The sequence below is a fragment of the Sus scrofa genome, chromosome 9, assembly GCF_054392235.1.
Source record: "Sus scrofa isolate SSC_HxYL_T2T_F1_AM1 chromosome 9, Sscrofa_HxYL_maternal_Yorkshire_Landrace_v2.0, whole genome shotgun sequence".
In the NCBI taxonomy this organism is placed as follows: Eukaryota; Metazoa; Chordata; class Mammalia; order Artiodactyla; family Suidae; genus Sus; species Sus scrofa.
In genome coordinates this window covers 105,403,015-105,420,546 of record NC_139391.1, presented here as the reverse complement: position 1 = coordinate 105,420,546, position 17,532 = coordinate 105,403,015, and the positions used below count along the sequence as shown (strand labels likewise).

At 34.3% G+C, this 17,532-nt stretch overlaps 1 long non-coding RNA gene across 4 annotated transcripts in view; it reads left to right on the top strand.

Moving 5' to 3' along the window:
* The window catches only part of LOC100737186 (uncharacterized), a 566,938-nt gene that overhangs the window by 238,128 nt on the left and 311,278 nt on the right, over positions 1-17,532 (top strand). For all 4 annotated transcript variants that reach the window (XR_014816033.1, XR_014816031.1, XR_014816032.1 and 1 more), the window contains exon 2: positions 11,182-11,252. This is a non-coding gene — a long non-coding RNA (uncharacterized LOC100737186). The remainder of the gene's footprint in view (positions 1-11,181; positions 11,253-17,532) is intronic.

Here is a 17,532-nt window from a genome sequence, read left to right as displayed (position 1 = left end):
CTAAGCAGAAAATCAATAAGGCACTAGAGACCCTGAATGACACAATGGAACAGTTAGACTTAATTGGTATTTTCAGGACATTACATACAAGAAAATTTAAAACCCACAAAAAACAGAATATACATTCTTGTCAAGTGCTCATGGAACATTCTCAAGGATTGACTGTATACCGGGACACAAAACTCAGCTCAACAAATTTAAGAATACAGAAATTTTAATTCAGGCATGTTCTCTGACCACAATGGCATGAAACTAGAAATCAACCACAGGAAAATAAATGAGGAAAAAAAACAAAAAAACAAAACCGACTACATGGAGACTAAAGAACATGCTACTAAAAAACCATTAGGACAATGAGGAAATCAAGAGGGAATTAAAAATTACCTTAAGACAAATGATAATGAGAACACAACCATTCAAAATCTATGGGATACTGCATAAGGAAGCAGTTCACAGAGATACAGGCCTTCCTCAAAAAAGAAGAAAAATCTCTAATCAACAACTTAAACTACCACTTAAAAGAATTAGAAAAAGTAGAACAAACAAAAGCTGAAGTCAACAGAAGGAAGGAAATCATAAAGATCAGGGAGGAAATCAATAAAATAGAGATTCAAAAAACAATAAAAAAATCAATAATACCAAGAGCTGGTTCTTTGAAAGGGTAGACAAAATTGACACACCTCTGGCCAGACTCACCAGGAAAAAGAGGAAAGAACTCAAACAAACAAAATAAGAAATGGAAAAGGAGAAACCTCAGTGGATTATGGGAAAATACAAAAACCCATAAGAGAATGCTATGAAAAATTATATGCCAACAAATTTGATAACCTAGAAGAAACAGACAACTTTCTAGAGACAGCCTGCCAAAACTGAATCAAAAAGAGATCAACTGAACAGACCGATCACTAGAAATGAAATTGAATATATAATAAAAACACTCCCTACAAATAAAAGTCCAGACCAAATGGCTTCGCAGGCAAATTCTACTAAACATACAAAGAACTTATATCCATCCTCCTTAAACTTTTCCAAAAGGTTGATGAAGAAGGACTCATCCCAAAGACATTCAATGAATCCACCATCATTCTAATACAAAAACTAGAAAAAGAAACTACCAAAAAAAAATTTATATGCCAATATCTTTGATGAAAATAGATGCAAAAATTCTCAACAAAGTTTTAGCCAACCAAATCCAACAATGTAATAAAAAAGATCATACATCATGACCAAGCGGAATTCATCCCAAGTTCATAGGATGGTTCAATATATGCAAATCAATCAACATCATACACCACGTTAACAAAAGTCAAAACCCACACGATCATCTCATTTGATGCAGAAAAAGCATTTGACAAAATCCAACATCCATTCATTATTAAAAACTCTTACCGGAGTTCCCGTCGTGGCGCAGTGGTTAAGGAATCCGACTAGGAACCATGAGGTTGCCAGTTTGATCCCTGCCCTTGCTCAGTGGGTTAACAATCCGACGTTGCCGTGAGCTGTGGTGTAGGTTGCAGACACGGCTCAGATCCTGCGTTGCTGTGGCTCTGGGATAGGCCAGGGGTTACAGCTCCGATTCGACCCCTAGCCTGGGAACCTCCATATGCCGCGGGAGGGGCCCAAAGAAATAGCAAAAAGACAAAAAAAAAACAAAAAACAAAAAAAAACTCTTACCAAAGTGAGTGTAGAGGGGACATAACATAATAAAAGCCATTTATGACAAACCAATATAATACTCAATAGAGAAAAGATGAAAGACTTCCTGCTAAATTCTGTAACAAGACAGGCATGCCCAGTCTCACAACTTTTATTCAACATAGTATTGGAAGTCCTAGCCACAGCAGTCAGAAAAACAAAGTAATAAAATTTATCCAAGTTGGAAGAGAAGAGGTAAAATTGTCAGTCTATGCAGATGACATGATACTTACTATATACAGACAACCCTAAGGACTCAACACAAGAACCAGCAAGGGGAACTATCCAATCATTTGTGATGGAACTTGATGGAGGATAATGAGAAAAAGAATGTATATGTGTGTATAACTGGGTCACTTTGCTGTTCAGCAGAAGTTAACAGAACAATGTAAATCAACCGTAAAAAAAAAAAATTTATGAAAGAAAGAAACCTTAACAAAAAATCACACAGTCTGATTTTTCTCCCCTTAGATACTGCTTTTCAGAAACATTTTTAGCAATGCATATATGTTGTAACTTAAATGCAACTTATGTAACTACCATGACATAAAACACCCAAAAACAGAAATCATAAAAAAATATATATATATATCATAAAAAAAATATATATATATATATATATATATATATTTTTGTGGTTGTTCTTTTTGGGCAGAACTTTCAAATGCATTCTTTAACCATGGCATGCTACAGATTTTTTTTTCTGCAGATAACTTCACTTTCACGTTTGGAGGTACTATATGGCAAGTTATTCTACCACATTGTATCTCATAAATCATTTTTTTATATGCTTATCTCTTGGTAGCTGTGCACAGTACATATGATTTACTCTAATCCAAGTGTTTAAAAAATAACCCCATTTCATGGACATAACATCTATGTTTCATGAAAATATATGGAGAGAAGTGGATAAAACTTATCCAGAAGATAAATGTAGCAATTGGTGGGAAAATATACATTTTGCTCTTGCTGATATTTTTAATTTTCCAGACTGAATTACTTTTAAATCACATAATTTTTAAAGTTTCATCCACTTATTTAAATAAGATATGAACTGAATAATTTACAAAATTCCAACTTTAGGTAACATTGGTCTTTCTCCATTTCCAGTCTAAAGAATTGGGGTACATCTAATTTTAATATAGAAAAAAATGTCACATATTTCCATGTCAAATATTTGAAGAACTTTTCATACATTATCTTGATCTATGCACCTTGCAGTACTGGCCAATTACAAATTTAGTAAATATTATTATGACTCTAAATTCTTCAAAGACATTTTGTGCTTGCACTTCTTTTTCTTTTCATTTCAAAGTGTCTTTTTAAAAAAAATTTATACTTCAAATGATTCTCAAAATATCTGGCATAGCAATACTACAAATTTTCTTGCTGAAGATTCAACATATTTTCTGTTTTACTAAGTGTAGAGGTATTGGATGACTTTATAAAATTTCTTCCCAATACTTGAAAGACATTTCAGATTTACCCATATATATCAAGCAGGTATTCATTAAGCTACTATCATGTAAAAATATAATTGGCCAGCACTTAATGATAAAAATGTAGCTACTGAAAAGAAAAATTGTACATATAGCTGTTGATAGTTTGTTGTCAACCCAGCAGCCACTACTAAATTGTGGTGTGCCCTGCTGGGCATTAACAACTTTAGAGAATGTTAACACTAGGTGAGATCATTCTGTGACTATGGCAGAACAAAACAAATCACCACAAATCTGAAAATCACAGTGACCCAATATCCCTTTCTCCTGGCTGATAAAAATGCTGATGCTTCTTCTCCATGACCAGTCTGTCTCAACTTGACTTCCATGTTCTTGATAAAAGTAATGTCACTTACATCACAAATTGCCCTTACCACCTGACAGCACCCAATCCCACACAAACCCATACTTTCTTAAATTTTGCTCCAAATTACTCAGATCAGATCCTTAACCCACTGAGCTACAGGGAAATCCATGATCAAATCTATTAATCTTACCTTAACTTCCTCTTACTTAGATGTTGCGTAATTCTCATGGTACATGATTTCTCTTACTACAAATTCATATACATAAGCAGGTTTGACTGTAGGTATGTTCCTGGTGGTCTTTAGACAACTGATATTTATTACTGCATATTTACATGCAGTGTATACATATATGTGTGTATGTATTTAGAGTTACATACAGTGGCAGAGGAAGACACTGACACAGTCAGAGAGAAAGAGATAACAGTTATTTAGTGGCAAGAAATTAACCAGTATTTAATAAATGCTGGGTGAATAACTGAACATCTAAACAAAATTAATAAAGAATAGTAATTTCTGGCAAAGGCGTTATAATGTAACCAGGATTGGGTTATTCTCTAACATTTAAATGAGACAGCAAGGTTAATGAACACCATACTAGCTTTGAATTTTAAGAAAGGAAACCTTTATTCTGGGAAAACATCACCCTTTGATTGCTATACAGTCGTGGTGAAGCACAAGCAGCTGTCAATCTCTGTGGCTTTTGGGTTTTAGAAAGGTGATTCTAAGTCACTAGAGGCTCCACTGAAAGTTTATTTGGCACTTATCAGACAAAAGGAATTAGGCTTCAGACAGTATTTACCACCCACTCTTTGTAGCCATTTTGCCCAGTCTTTCAGTCAAAATCCCTTGTTCTTCATTAATTCAGGACGAGACAAGACTTCAGTCCAATTTGCTGAATACTCTGGTCACATTTCCAATTCTTCTTAACCTCTCTGCCTCTATCATTTTGATTTGTCATACTGACATCTGGTGGATAAGTGGCTCTGTTTCTGAACTCCTCATTACAAGGCTCCACTTGTTTCATCCAGAGTGGGAAGTGATTTGATGAAGTGCTGGAGATAGGAAGTTCTGGTTTCCTTTCCTATCCTCCAGCCCCTCACCAGTTTTAACACCTTTTCTTCAATCCCCTGGGTTCTCAAATGTTCTCAAAACTGGGGTCACATAATCAATGCCAGTAGCATATAAACCCACTTAGATTGTGCCTATGTACAGATATCAATTTAAATTCCTTATTTAAGTTTACTCATTTCGCTAATCAAAGTGGACTCTACGGACAAATAAAATCTCATTTAAAGCAAATGCAATATTTTCTTCAGAAGGTGAAGGATATTGAAACTGTTATAAGAATGGAAGTTGTCTAACTAGTGGGAAGGTGTAAAATATACTAACAGCATGAATTTTGGGTTTGTGAGTCCACTTAGGTTTGTAGCAAAGATTTCAAAAGCAAACACTTTTTTCCTGATAAATTAAGTGGGTAACCCACTTGTGCCTAATTAAATAATGTGCTCTACATTGATGGATTTAAATTATTTTTACATTCTTATGAATTCTGAATTAGTATTTATCTTTGTAATTATCTCTCAAGTTAAAAATATTTAGGTATCAGTAAATGAAGCCCAATAAATTAAATTAGCACTTGCCATCAGCCTCTACTTGGATTAAATTATGAGCCACTGCAGCTGCTGACACACAACACCCGCTAAGCAGAGCTCAGGATGAACATCAGGAGTGAGGCACTCTGTGCTCTGGGAAAACTGAAAGGACAGGCTTTCAGATAGTCAGATACTTTTAGGAGATTTTATGTGCTTGGGCTCTTGCATCTCATATCTAGAAAAACCCTAAAATCCTTCATGGTGATCTGCTCCTTGTGACTGGTAGTAACCTTCAGGAGATCAGCAACAAACTTTCGTTAAATGTGTGTATGCTGCATGCACCTCCCCCTCATATTTATCGAATCCTGATATTCCCCCTTTTCCTTCTTGGGTGGTATTTCAGCCCAGTCTGTAGTTAAGGATAAAGAATGTCACAGTCTTCTGTAAATGCAGTCACCTCCAAGGGTGACAACTGTGAGTCCTGGTCCAGATTAGTGGAAGCGCGACTCAAAGGAATGGTTTCAGTGAGTCCAGGCCTCTTTTGTTCCTGCTTCCGGCTGTTTGTTACAAAAACTCCTATCTGTCCCAGCTCCTCCCTCACCTCCTCAGCTGTGTTTCTCGGTGCTGAGTTGCTGTCTCCCTAGCTTAGCTTAAGTCCTAATTTTGCCCCAGATAAAACTTAACTCTCAACTTTCAGGTTGTGTATTTTTTTAGTAGACATTATCTATACAGAATACTTACAAAAGACTAAAGAGGGAGCAGTTTCTGCAAGAAATACATTTAATTAGATTCTACAAAACATAGCATATCCTATGAGATTTATAATGTATAATAAATAAACCATTTCAGGGAAGTCACCTTCATTGTTTACCTAATATGCTATAAAACATAGGAAAATAAAAAAGCGAATAACATAGTCTTGAGAGAGGTTGATGGTTGAATGAAATAAAAGTTAAACAGAATTACTTCCTGTGATATAAAGACAAAAATTTTATATTCTGGTGATAGTAAAGACAGGGCAACAATATGCCTGGAGCACAAGATACTCTTTAGTTGTTTTTATGTACTGAAGTTATATTTTCTCAATGTGGAGTTTTAAGTAATATTAGATAATTCAGTAGGTTCATTAACTACAGTAAATGACAAAAAAAACACACATCCTATTAAAATAGGTGTTTTTATAGATAGCAGATTAGAGAGGAAAAAAGCAAAATAGTATTTTTCTATGTTGCAGATTGTGCTGACTCACAATGCTAGTTAAAACTGATACCTTTCTTATTTAATGAATCTCCTCAAATCTCACTGTTAGAGACTATAAACATATGTAGACAATTAAATGAACAATTTTATAAGTCTGTTTTGAAGTACTAAAAAAGGATTAAATGAAGTTACGGTGGCATTACCTTAGAATCCTGTGATTTACCTACAATGGCTCAGTTTGCCTCAGTTTGCAAGTGACTAATGCTGAAGAAGAAAGACAAATTCGATCTAATTTGAGGGGCCTTCTTAATATAGCCATAAGAGTTGTGACCATAACATTTTTGTAAACACATAGTCATTTGAAATTTTTACTCTGCATAGTGTTGCAAAATGGGCCAGTTTAGGTAGTTAATTCACTGTCATATTTATAATACATAAGTATGTACTATATATATAAATTTGTATATATTCAAAATGATATTTAAATATAATTTTATAAAAATAAGAACAATCTGAAAACTTAGAATGTAAAGAAGATAAAACTAAATTCTTTCTATAAAGTCTTCCAGAAAATAATCATTACACTGACTACTTTATGACTATTATATTCCTGGAAACCCCTTCACCTAGGATTTCTTAGCTAGTTTAAAGTGCAAAATTACTACCAAAGCCAGTCACTCTTTTTGTCTTTTTAGGGCCACACCCACAGGCATGGAAGTTCCCAGGCTAGGGGTTGAATAGGAGCTGTACCTGCCAGCCTACGCCAGAGCCATAGCAACGCAGGATCTGAGCCCTGTCTATGAACTGTACCGCAGGTCATGGCTGGATCCTTAACCCACTGGATCCTTAACCCACTGAGCAAGGCCAGGGATCAAACCAGCATCCTCACAGATACTAGTCAGGTTTGTTAACCACTTAGCCTTGACTGGAACCCTAGTTATCCTTGATATACATTGTTGACCATCTTAATTTTAGATCTTGTGGCCTAATGGCCAGTGTGGTGGGATTCTCTGTAATTTTATTGGTTTGTCTGAAATAGTAATATTAATAAATATAAATAAACAAACTGTATGTAATGTTAATGTACGTAAAATTCCTTAAGGGGGTATGTTTAAAAAAAACAAAAAACCAACAGATTCCTAAGTATCTGCCTGGAGATTGTAATACATTCAGTCTGGAAGCACTCAAGGAATCTGCATTTCAATAAGTAATTCAGGTGATTGTGATACAGGTCAACAAGCAAAACTTTAGGAACATTGGGGACACTAAGTATGAAAAGGAGTTAGGCAAATGAAATACATTAGATAGTGTGTTGTTTCATGGTTAGTGATTCCTAAATTTTTGTTGTGGACAACTGTTCTGCTTATTAACTGGAACTTTGGTTAATGGAAATGTGAATGTTTAGAACAGCTACAGTTTGTGAGAGAAAGAGAAGGGCCGTCACTGGTTTCCTTGCTAATTTGCCCAGGGAGTCTGAGAGAAATGTCAAAGGGCAAGAGTTTAGCAGCAATCACTGGTTTCTGAGTGGCATGCTAGAATTGGTGCAATAGGCCATTAATCTTTGTTGAGTGAGCACTTTCTGGACACAGATCTACTTTTCCGCTTTAGTCCATTACGGTCCTTGCACAATTGGATCAGGCGCTGCAAATACAGCCACTTGAAATGTGGAAAGGGAGTGATGCAGTCAACACACAGGAAACTAGGGGCATTAATAAACTGTTGACTAGTTAAAATGTTGCAAAATGCAAAATTTTGCTGTTACAGATCATTTTGAGGTATAAAGAGAAGACAGTCTTTGAAGGCAACTGAATTTATTTATTTATTTGGGCTGTACCTGCATCCTATGGAAGTTTCCAGCCTAGGGGTCGAATTGGAGCTGTTGCTGCTGGCCTACACCTCAGCCACAGCAAGGCTGGATAGAGCCATGTCTGTGGCATACACCACAGCTCCCAGCAATGCCAGATCCTTAACCCGCTGATGGGCCAGGGAGCAAATCTGCAAATCCTTTGTCTCAGTTTCAGTTTGTGTGTCTATATCTCCTTTACATTCCCATTCAAAAACCGAAATATTTGTAGTTTTCACAAAGTGGTAGGAAATGGTCAGAATATAAAAGAATATTGAATTGTAGCCTGTTAGAAGAATGTGAATTTTTGATCTTAGTTTTATTTTATTAAACAGTGCTTATATTTCCTTTGACTGCTTTTGAAGCAAACATTCAAATAAACACAGATATCATTTACAACTACTGAGTACTGTTAATTTTACCTGGATTTTATTAGAAAATCATGATACACACTGACATACAACTTTGCACAATTTTGTTGAGGAACACATATTTACATTTTATTATGAAAATAGGTAATTTTTTAGATGCACTTCTTTTTCTTATAAGACGAAACCCCTTTATTACAGTGGTGGTCTTATTTTTAGATTTTTCACTTAGGGCTTTCCTCAGGTTTGTTTGTTTGTTTTTGTTTTGGATTTTTTTGTCACCCCCAAGGCATGCAAAAGTTCCTGGGCTACAGATTAAACCCACACCACAGCAGTGATCCAAGCCGCTGCAGTGACAATGCCAGATTCTTAACCTAGTGAGCCACACACAAACTCCCAGGGCTTTCCTCAGTTTGGAATAACTTAAGTCTCACTCTTTTTAAAATATAAATGTGTTTTGTGAAGGTGATCTTATTCTGCTATGTGTTGCTCAGGTCTGTTTAAAAACCACTATAGAGAATGATGTGAAAAATTACCCAGTAACACTACATACCAAATATTTCAGATTAAAAAACTAAATTGTTGTTAGAAGAATTTTATAGCATGGGAGTTGAATTCTAATAATAAATCTTACCCTAAGAAATGAAATTTTAGGTGTAGTGAGTATATCTTACATCTTTTTCAAGTGAATTTGGTAACTGATATGGAGAAAGGCTTTCTTTTGAAGACAGTTTTGTTTTCAAAGATGTCCTGTAAAATTGGCTTCTCTACATTATTGCTCTAGTGCGTTTGTAGTGTATCATTAATACAAGGGAGACTTTAAAAGACAATCATCTGATATGATGAACTGTAAAGCACTTCAGGTGTTAATGTACAATTCTACATTGGCTCGAGGGTCTGGAATTCCACTTTTAAATTTTTAATGTAGTTTAAATGCTCAATTTAAAAGAAAGAAGGCTCTTAAGATTCCACATTTCATCTTCTATGATTGGTCAGTGTTTATGTAAAATGTACGGAAAGCACAAAGAGATCAACACTGATTGACCGCTGACCGCTTGCTGTGTTTCTCACCACCCACCAGGCACCCAGGCCTATCTAGCATGCCTGTGATGGCCCATAGACTATGATTCCTTGTCTGAATCCTGATCCTGCTGCCATTATTGCTCACAGGGCTTGATGACCCTGATGTGGTTCTTGGCTCTGATTCCAATTCTGAGTTGGCTTCTGACCTGCTGGCAGGGACTTCCAATGACACCTGAGGCCTGCTTGTGCCAATATATCTGACACGTTCAGAGCCACCTTCTGGCTGGTGAATCTGCCCCTCAAATAGCAGGCTTTTGTACACATTAGGAAATTAAGCACAGGACTTGCCAGCAGTGTTGTTCCATTAAAACAAAATATGGAAAAAATAGTATGTGTGAAATTTGGGTAGATCCAAATGAGTGGAAGACCTTGTTTGAATAATCACCTCTTATAAGCAAATATACATGTATTATTTTATTATATTTGTATTCTCTGTAGCAAATTCTCTAGTCTTTGTTTTATAAAATGTTCATAATGAAGGCATTAAATTTAAACACACATCTAAGACTGATGCTTTCTTTTTTTTTTCTCAACTCATGTGACCAACTTCTAAAAAATCTATGCATAATTTGTCAGGCCATTGTGAAAAGTGATGTCATCCTTGGCCATCTTATGATTTGTGCTGATGACCAGAAATGGTAGGAAGTTAAAATAGCAATCATTTTTGTGAACTATTTTACCATGAAATCTTTTATTTGAGCACCATTAGTTTTTCTCACTCTTTTTTTTTTAATCTGGGAAAATAATTTCTTTTAGAAAAAGTCTATCTATATGTGATTTGTTAATAATCTAGTTAAACTATTTACAAATATTTTACTATATGTGTTCATTTTCAGTATGTGTGCATATAAGATTATAAATATATGTATCTTTATTCAGTTGTGTTATATCCATTACAGCATTCATGTTGGACTTTCAGACAAATGTAAACTATAATATATTCACTTAATGTACAACATGTAATACTTGAAGAAGAGTACTTTGTAAAAGAAAAACAAAAATACTTGCCACCCTTTCCTGAACCTAAAGGCGACATTAGAAAAATAGATATGTTTATTAATAATAAAACATAGAATAAAGCTAAAAGGATGTAGGTATTATCTGAAATAGTTAAATGATTTCAAATAAGCTTCAGAGAATATTGCGGATATCTACATTTTCTTCATTTTCAGAACAAGAACTTTAACTTGGTCGAATGAATATAAGGCCTCAGGGATATCACTTTAGTGTCACTTCATGTCAAACCAATACATTAAAACCAGTGCTCTAAATATTCTAACCCATTGAAGCAAAACACATTCAACAAAGTAAAAGGCAATGTTGTTCTCTAGAGTAGTTTCAAAGTAACAGCTCTCCCATGGTTACTCATGTGAATATCTAGAATAAGGGAAAAAATAATGAAATGGTAACACGTAGAGAAACAGAACTCCGAATATGTTTAAATGTGTACAAGTAACAATCAATCTGTAAATAGCACAGACTCATAAAAACTCACTAAGATTTGTTAGTTGGTAGAAAAATAGAGTCCTAATATAAAATTAATTTCTTCTGTTTGTTTTTATTTTCCTTTTGTTTTTTTTTTTTTTTCCCTAGATCTGTTTTTGTGGAAAGATGAGTGACTCTACTGAACATCTGTAATACCCAGCTGCACACTTGGCATTCGGGTAAGGTTTGATTGATGATGTACTTGAATGTAGATTTACAAATGTGGCCCAAGGCCAGTTTCCCCTTATTTTGACAATAAAACACAATAATTCTTAATATTAAGTGTTTACTGGAATGGGGGAAAAGAAAGCAGTTTCTAGCAACACTCAGGGAATGAGACTTGTTACTATCCACCCATAAGTCCCAAAGCTTATAACAGATAGTCCACCCATGAAATTGTAGCTACTCATTAGTGCAGAAAAATTGCCTTAATACAGCCCACTAGTGCTATTACACTGGTGCTATCAATTGAATACTCTTAAAAATTCAGTTTTGTCTATTAATCCAGTGTGGGTTTTTTCTTGGAAACTTAGGTCCCCCTTTGTTAAATTTAAAAACACATGTTAAGGTATAATATATAACATGCTTTGATTAGAAGCTCCTAAAACAGCACATCAAAAACCTTATGGTCTGGAAAATGTTTATCAGCCTGAGAACTGCTACCGAATAGCAAGCATATGTTTTTTTTCTTTTTTTAAACAGTGCCTAAAATCTGTACATTTGTCTACATAAAAAGAGATAGAAGACCTTGTGGATTCTATGTTCAGCCTTAACTTTAAATTATAGAAATTACAACCAATATCTTGACTCTTTTAACAAAAATTTGAAAGACTGGCTAAACTGTACCAAGAGGCGTACACATATAGTTGTCATCGAAAGATGTAGAAAGGTGAAGTCCATGTTAACTTCCTGGAGTCACTAACATTTTCAAAAATTTGCCTTTATGCTGGTCATAGGAAGTCTCTCCTAGCAATGCAGCAAAATCTGTCTAACTTAATGACTTTTAAAAATCACTTTACCAGGACTATTACTTATTTAATAGGAGAAAAAAAGATATTTTTTTGTTTTTATTAAAACATAATTGATTTACAATGTTGTGTTCATTTCAGATGTACAGCAGAGTGATTCAGTTATGCACATATCTACTTCTATTTTTTCAGATTCTTTTCCCTTATAGGTTATTACAAAATATTGAGTATAGTTCCCTGTGCTATATAGTAGGTCTGTGTGGGTTATCTATTTTATATATAGTAGCGTGTATATATTAATCCCAAATTCCTAATTTATCCCCCAGCGCCTTTCCCTCTGGTAGCTATAAGTTTGTTTTCTATGTTGGTGGATCTATTTCTGTTTTGTAAATAAGTTCATTTATACCATTTTTTTCAGATTCTATGTATAAATGATACCATATGATATTTGTCTTTGTCTAGCTTAGTTCACTTAGTATGATAATCTCTAAATCCATTCATGTTGCTGCAAATGGCATTATTTCATTCTGTTTTTTTTTAAGTTGTATTGAAGTATAGTATATTTCATAATGTTGAAATATACTAATGTTGTCATAATTTCTGCTGTACAACAAAGTGACTCAGTTTTACGGGTACACACATCCGTTCTTTTTCAGATTCTTTTCCCATACGCATTATCACCGAATATTGGGTAGAGTTCCCTGTGCTATACAGCAGTTCCCTTTTGGCCAACCATTCCATATAGCACAGTGTGAATATGCCAGTCTCAAACCCCCAATCCATCCCTCCCCGCAATCTGTCCCATCTGGTAACCATAATTTGTTTTCAAAGACTGTGAGTCTGTTTCTATTCTACAAGTAAGTTCATTTGTATCCTTTTTTTAGATTCCAAATATAAATGATATATGATATTTATCTTTGTCTGATTTACTTCACTTAGTATGATAAACTCTAGGTCCATCCATGTTGCTACAGATGACATTATTTCATTCTTTTTATGGCTGAGTAATATTCCATTGAATAAATATGCCACATCTTCTTTATCCACTCACCTATTTATGGGCATTTAGGTTGCTTCCATGTCTTGGCCATTGTAATAGTGCTGCAAGGAATATAGGGGTGTATGCATTTTTTTTTTAATTATAGTTTTTTCTGGATATGTATATGCCCAGAAGTGGGATTTCTGGATCGTATGGTAGTTCTATATTTAGTTTTTTAAGGAATCTTCATACTCTTCTCCATAGTGACCACCAAATTTATATCCTGGCTTAAAAGTATACTGATTAAAAATGGCCCATAGTTATTATCATTTTGATTTGTATTCACTTATTAGTTCTCATACAAATAACTCATTTTTTTTTTTTTTTTATTGAGTGTTGTCTATGACAGTTCTGTTTCCTGGACATGTTTTTCTCTTTTATTTCTAGCTTACCTTGTTTTTTTGTTTAATAATACAGATTAAAATAATAACAAAACTTTATAGTGAAGTTCTTTAGATTGAACAAAGCTCTTTTAAAAATTGTTTAAAATAGGAGTTCCCTTGGTAGCTCAGTGGTTAACGAACCCAACTAGGATCCATTAGGATGTGGGTTCGATCCCTGGCCTTGCTCAGTGGGTTAAAGATCTTGTGTTGTGGTGAGCTGTGGTGTAGGTCACAGACACAGCTCGGATCCAGCATTGCTATAGCTGTGGCATGGGCTGGCAGCTATAGCTCTGATTTGACCCCTAGCCTGGGAATCTCCCTGTGATGTGGATGCAGCCCTAAAAAGCCAAAAAAAAAAAAAAGAAGAAGAAGTCTAAAAATTGTTTAAAATAATCATCACAGCAATCATATAAAATATACAAGATTAGAATGTTTATTCAAATTAATTCCATAAATGAATCACATTTACTAGCTCAATCGTTCCATGCTAACTTTCATTATTGCTAATTTCCAAAGTCTGCTTTCTATTCCTTTTCCTCTCACTTATAATATGTAGCTTTTCTGAAGATAGACAAATTATATCATCAAATCTGATTTTAGAAACTGGATAATTAAACCTAAAGAAACTTTGCCCAGAAATATAAATAGAAATAAACTCTAAAAATTATAGCACACATATTCCTGTTATTAAAAATTGGGAAAAAGAAAAAAAAATCTGGGGGTCATTCAGTTCTCTAACTTCAAATTCTAACTGGTAATATGAATAACTTTTAGACTTCAAAGAGAAAGGCATACAATGCCAATGATTAAAGAAGGTAAAACTGAAATGCAAAATCCCACTAAGCTCTACAAGATAAAGTACAAAACAAAATAAGGACATCAACAATAATAACAATATGCTCTCATAGATACAGGACATTTAATAAAGCTTATTTATGAGAGTCCACAAAAGCATATAGAATAAAAGTATATAATGCTAAAGCTGACACATAATTATCTCATTTGGTAGTTCAATTAAACATTGGTTTTTAAAGGTAACAACAATCATGAATTAAGGTGATTAATATAAAGTAAAACCTACAAATGTTTGCTGAAGTTATTTTATTTTACTTTATTTTATTTTGGTCTTATTGTCTTTTTAGGGCCACATCTGCCGCATATGGAGGTTCCCAGGCTAGGGGTCCAATCGGAGCTGTAGCTGCAGAGCTACACCACAGCCACAGCAACGTGGGATCCAAGCCATATCTGCAACCTACACCATAGCTCACAGCGATGCCAGATCCTTTACCCACTGAGCGAGAGGCCAGGGATTGAACCCATGTCCTCATGGATGCTAGTCACGTTTGCTAACCACTGAGCCACTACAAGAACTCCTGATGAATTTATTTTTCATGAAACTATTCTAACTTACATAGAAAATAAATAAAAATGTGTGCAGAATAATATAATTGTATGGACATTAAATAAGAAAAAAATCAGAGTGGCTCAGTGGTTAACAAATCCAATTAGGAACCATGGGGTTGCAGGTTTGATCCCTGGGCTTGCTCAGTGGGTTAAGGCATCGGTGCTGCTGTGACCTATGGTGTACATCACAGACATGGCTCGGATCTGGTGTTGCTGTGACTCTGGAGAAGGCTGGCGGCTACAGCTCTGATTAGACCCCTAGCCTGAGAACTTCCATGTGTCATGGGTGCAGCCCTAGAAAAGACAAAAAAAAAAAAAAAAGAAAAAAAAGAAAAAAATCCATTTAATAGTAAAAACAAATTTATATGTTAATTAAAGTTTTTAAAAAGAGACCAGTTGCTGAGTTAGAATATTTTCTCCTCTTGCACTTGAAAAATGCCAGGATTATTTTATTGCAATTACTTTGTGTAGGCCCATTGCCTTCCTATTTCATTTGCCAAGATAATGTTAATTGTGTAGCATCCATCAAATTTAAAAGGGCAAACACCACGGTCCATTTGAAAAGGAGAATTTGATAACTTACATAAAAAAAAAAAAAAAAAACAACAACAAACCTTCAAGTGTATTCAAGGCTTATGCAGAATTCTTAACCCTTTTAATCACAAAACCATCCTGTTCATTACCTCAGCCTGAGACAATGAAAATACAGAATTTTGTGTTGTTTTCAATTAAGCTTTCAAAATTTTGAAAGGCAGCTTCATTTTAAAAATACCAAGATATATTCTAAATTTGCTATATTAACTCCTGTTATGTTTTAAAATTATCTCTAGAAGGATTGTTCACACGCCAAAAAATTTTACTTTCTGATTCAAAAATACTTCCAAATGTTGGAATTTGAATTATAGCCTTACATCAGTCAAAATAACCAAGAAAAATGATTTATTAACAATATTATTTCTTTATATTTTTCTCTTTTTGTCTTAATCCCAATAAGGGTGTAAAGATCTGCTATCGGAGAGAATAATGAGCCATTGATAAACTTTTGCAACAGGATAATTTATATTTGCAAAGCCATCAAAATCTAAACCAAGGTTGAGGGAGGGGGAGGAAGAGGAGCAAGGGAAGGAGGAGAATGAAAAAGAGAAAAAGGAAGGAGAGAACACAGTTAACAGTCCAATTAGGACAGAAACAATATTGTCAAATTTGGGAAGTAAATACAACTGAGTTTAATGTGAGTGAATCCTTATGCTATTGATTTGTTCATTTATAAAAATAATTATGGAGTATGTTTAAATATTGTCAAAAACGTAACTACAATGAACAACAAATTATTTCACCATTATTTATTACATTAACCCAATTATCAATATTTTAATTTTTTTACTTTTATTAATAAAAGAAATCATAAAGAATTAATTTTTTTTAGTAGTAACTTATATAAACTAAAGGGCAAACTTGAGTGTGGTTGAAAATATTATTCCAAATAAGAGGAAGTTATTTTTCATTAACATTTAGGTGAATGACCTGTGTTCTTTTGTTCTGTTTGATTGTCAGTTCAGATGGAATCCAGCGTCCATTTTAAATGGTGAACAATGAACACTTATGGTTTAGAGTTTTGGCTCCTTTCCACAACACGTGGGGGAAAAAAACAAAACAAACAAACAAACAAACACAAAAACCAAACAGGAAAAGTGATGCCAAGAACAAAATCAGACAGCAGTTAGAGTGAAAAGAACACTTAAAATTTTTGTTTTAAATATCTTAAATACTTGGGTTATGTTATAAACTTATCTCAGAGACATAATATTCTCTAAAAGGGAGCACATTTTTTAGTCTGAGAGATTTCTTAGGACCTCACATTCAAAATTCCTAAATCAGTTAAAGTTGTAACTGGCTACCGTGAACCCATCACACTTCTAACACAAGAGGTATAACTTTAAGAACTTTGTAATGTTTAACTTGCATGATGTTCAGGAAAAAACGGGTCTTGTCATAGAGAGCTGGTACTTAGCAGCATAACATGATTCTTCCTCCTTTTCTCCATGGGAAGTATCTACTTTGTAGTATTTTAACATGACATTATAAGTGATGATAATCAATAGAAACGTACCTGAGCCAGCTGATTATTGTTTTCTTTTGAAATGTATTAACAATAACATTTCTTTTCCTTGTATTTCTTTTCTCATTCTCAAGGACAATCTAGAACATAAGTATTTCTAAGTGTAATATCATAATTTATGCAGGAAGTATGCTGACAAGTACCAAATCATATACACATTTTATATACATTTGCTGCCACTATAATTGCCTTGGAAATAGTATGTTTCAAATATATAAAATATGGGATAAAAGCTACTGTGTCACTTCGTGTCCAAGTTGCACTTGGCCAACATCACTATCAGATGTGATACTTTCTGAAACAAAATTTTGCCCACCTTCTTTCCCTTCCTCCTTTTTTTGCCCCTCTCTTCCTTTTTTCTCCATTTCTTCCATTAAACATTTCCCTATCATCTCCCTTTTTCTATGTTAAGTAGATCATTAAAAAATCCTGCTCTCCTCAATAAATTTCATCCTTCAGGAGTCACCTGAATCTACATATGGCAAATATCTCAAATTCACACATTTTAACATAGAGTCTCTTAGGTAGTGCTTGAAGGGGGTGAAG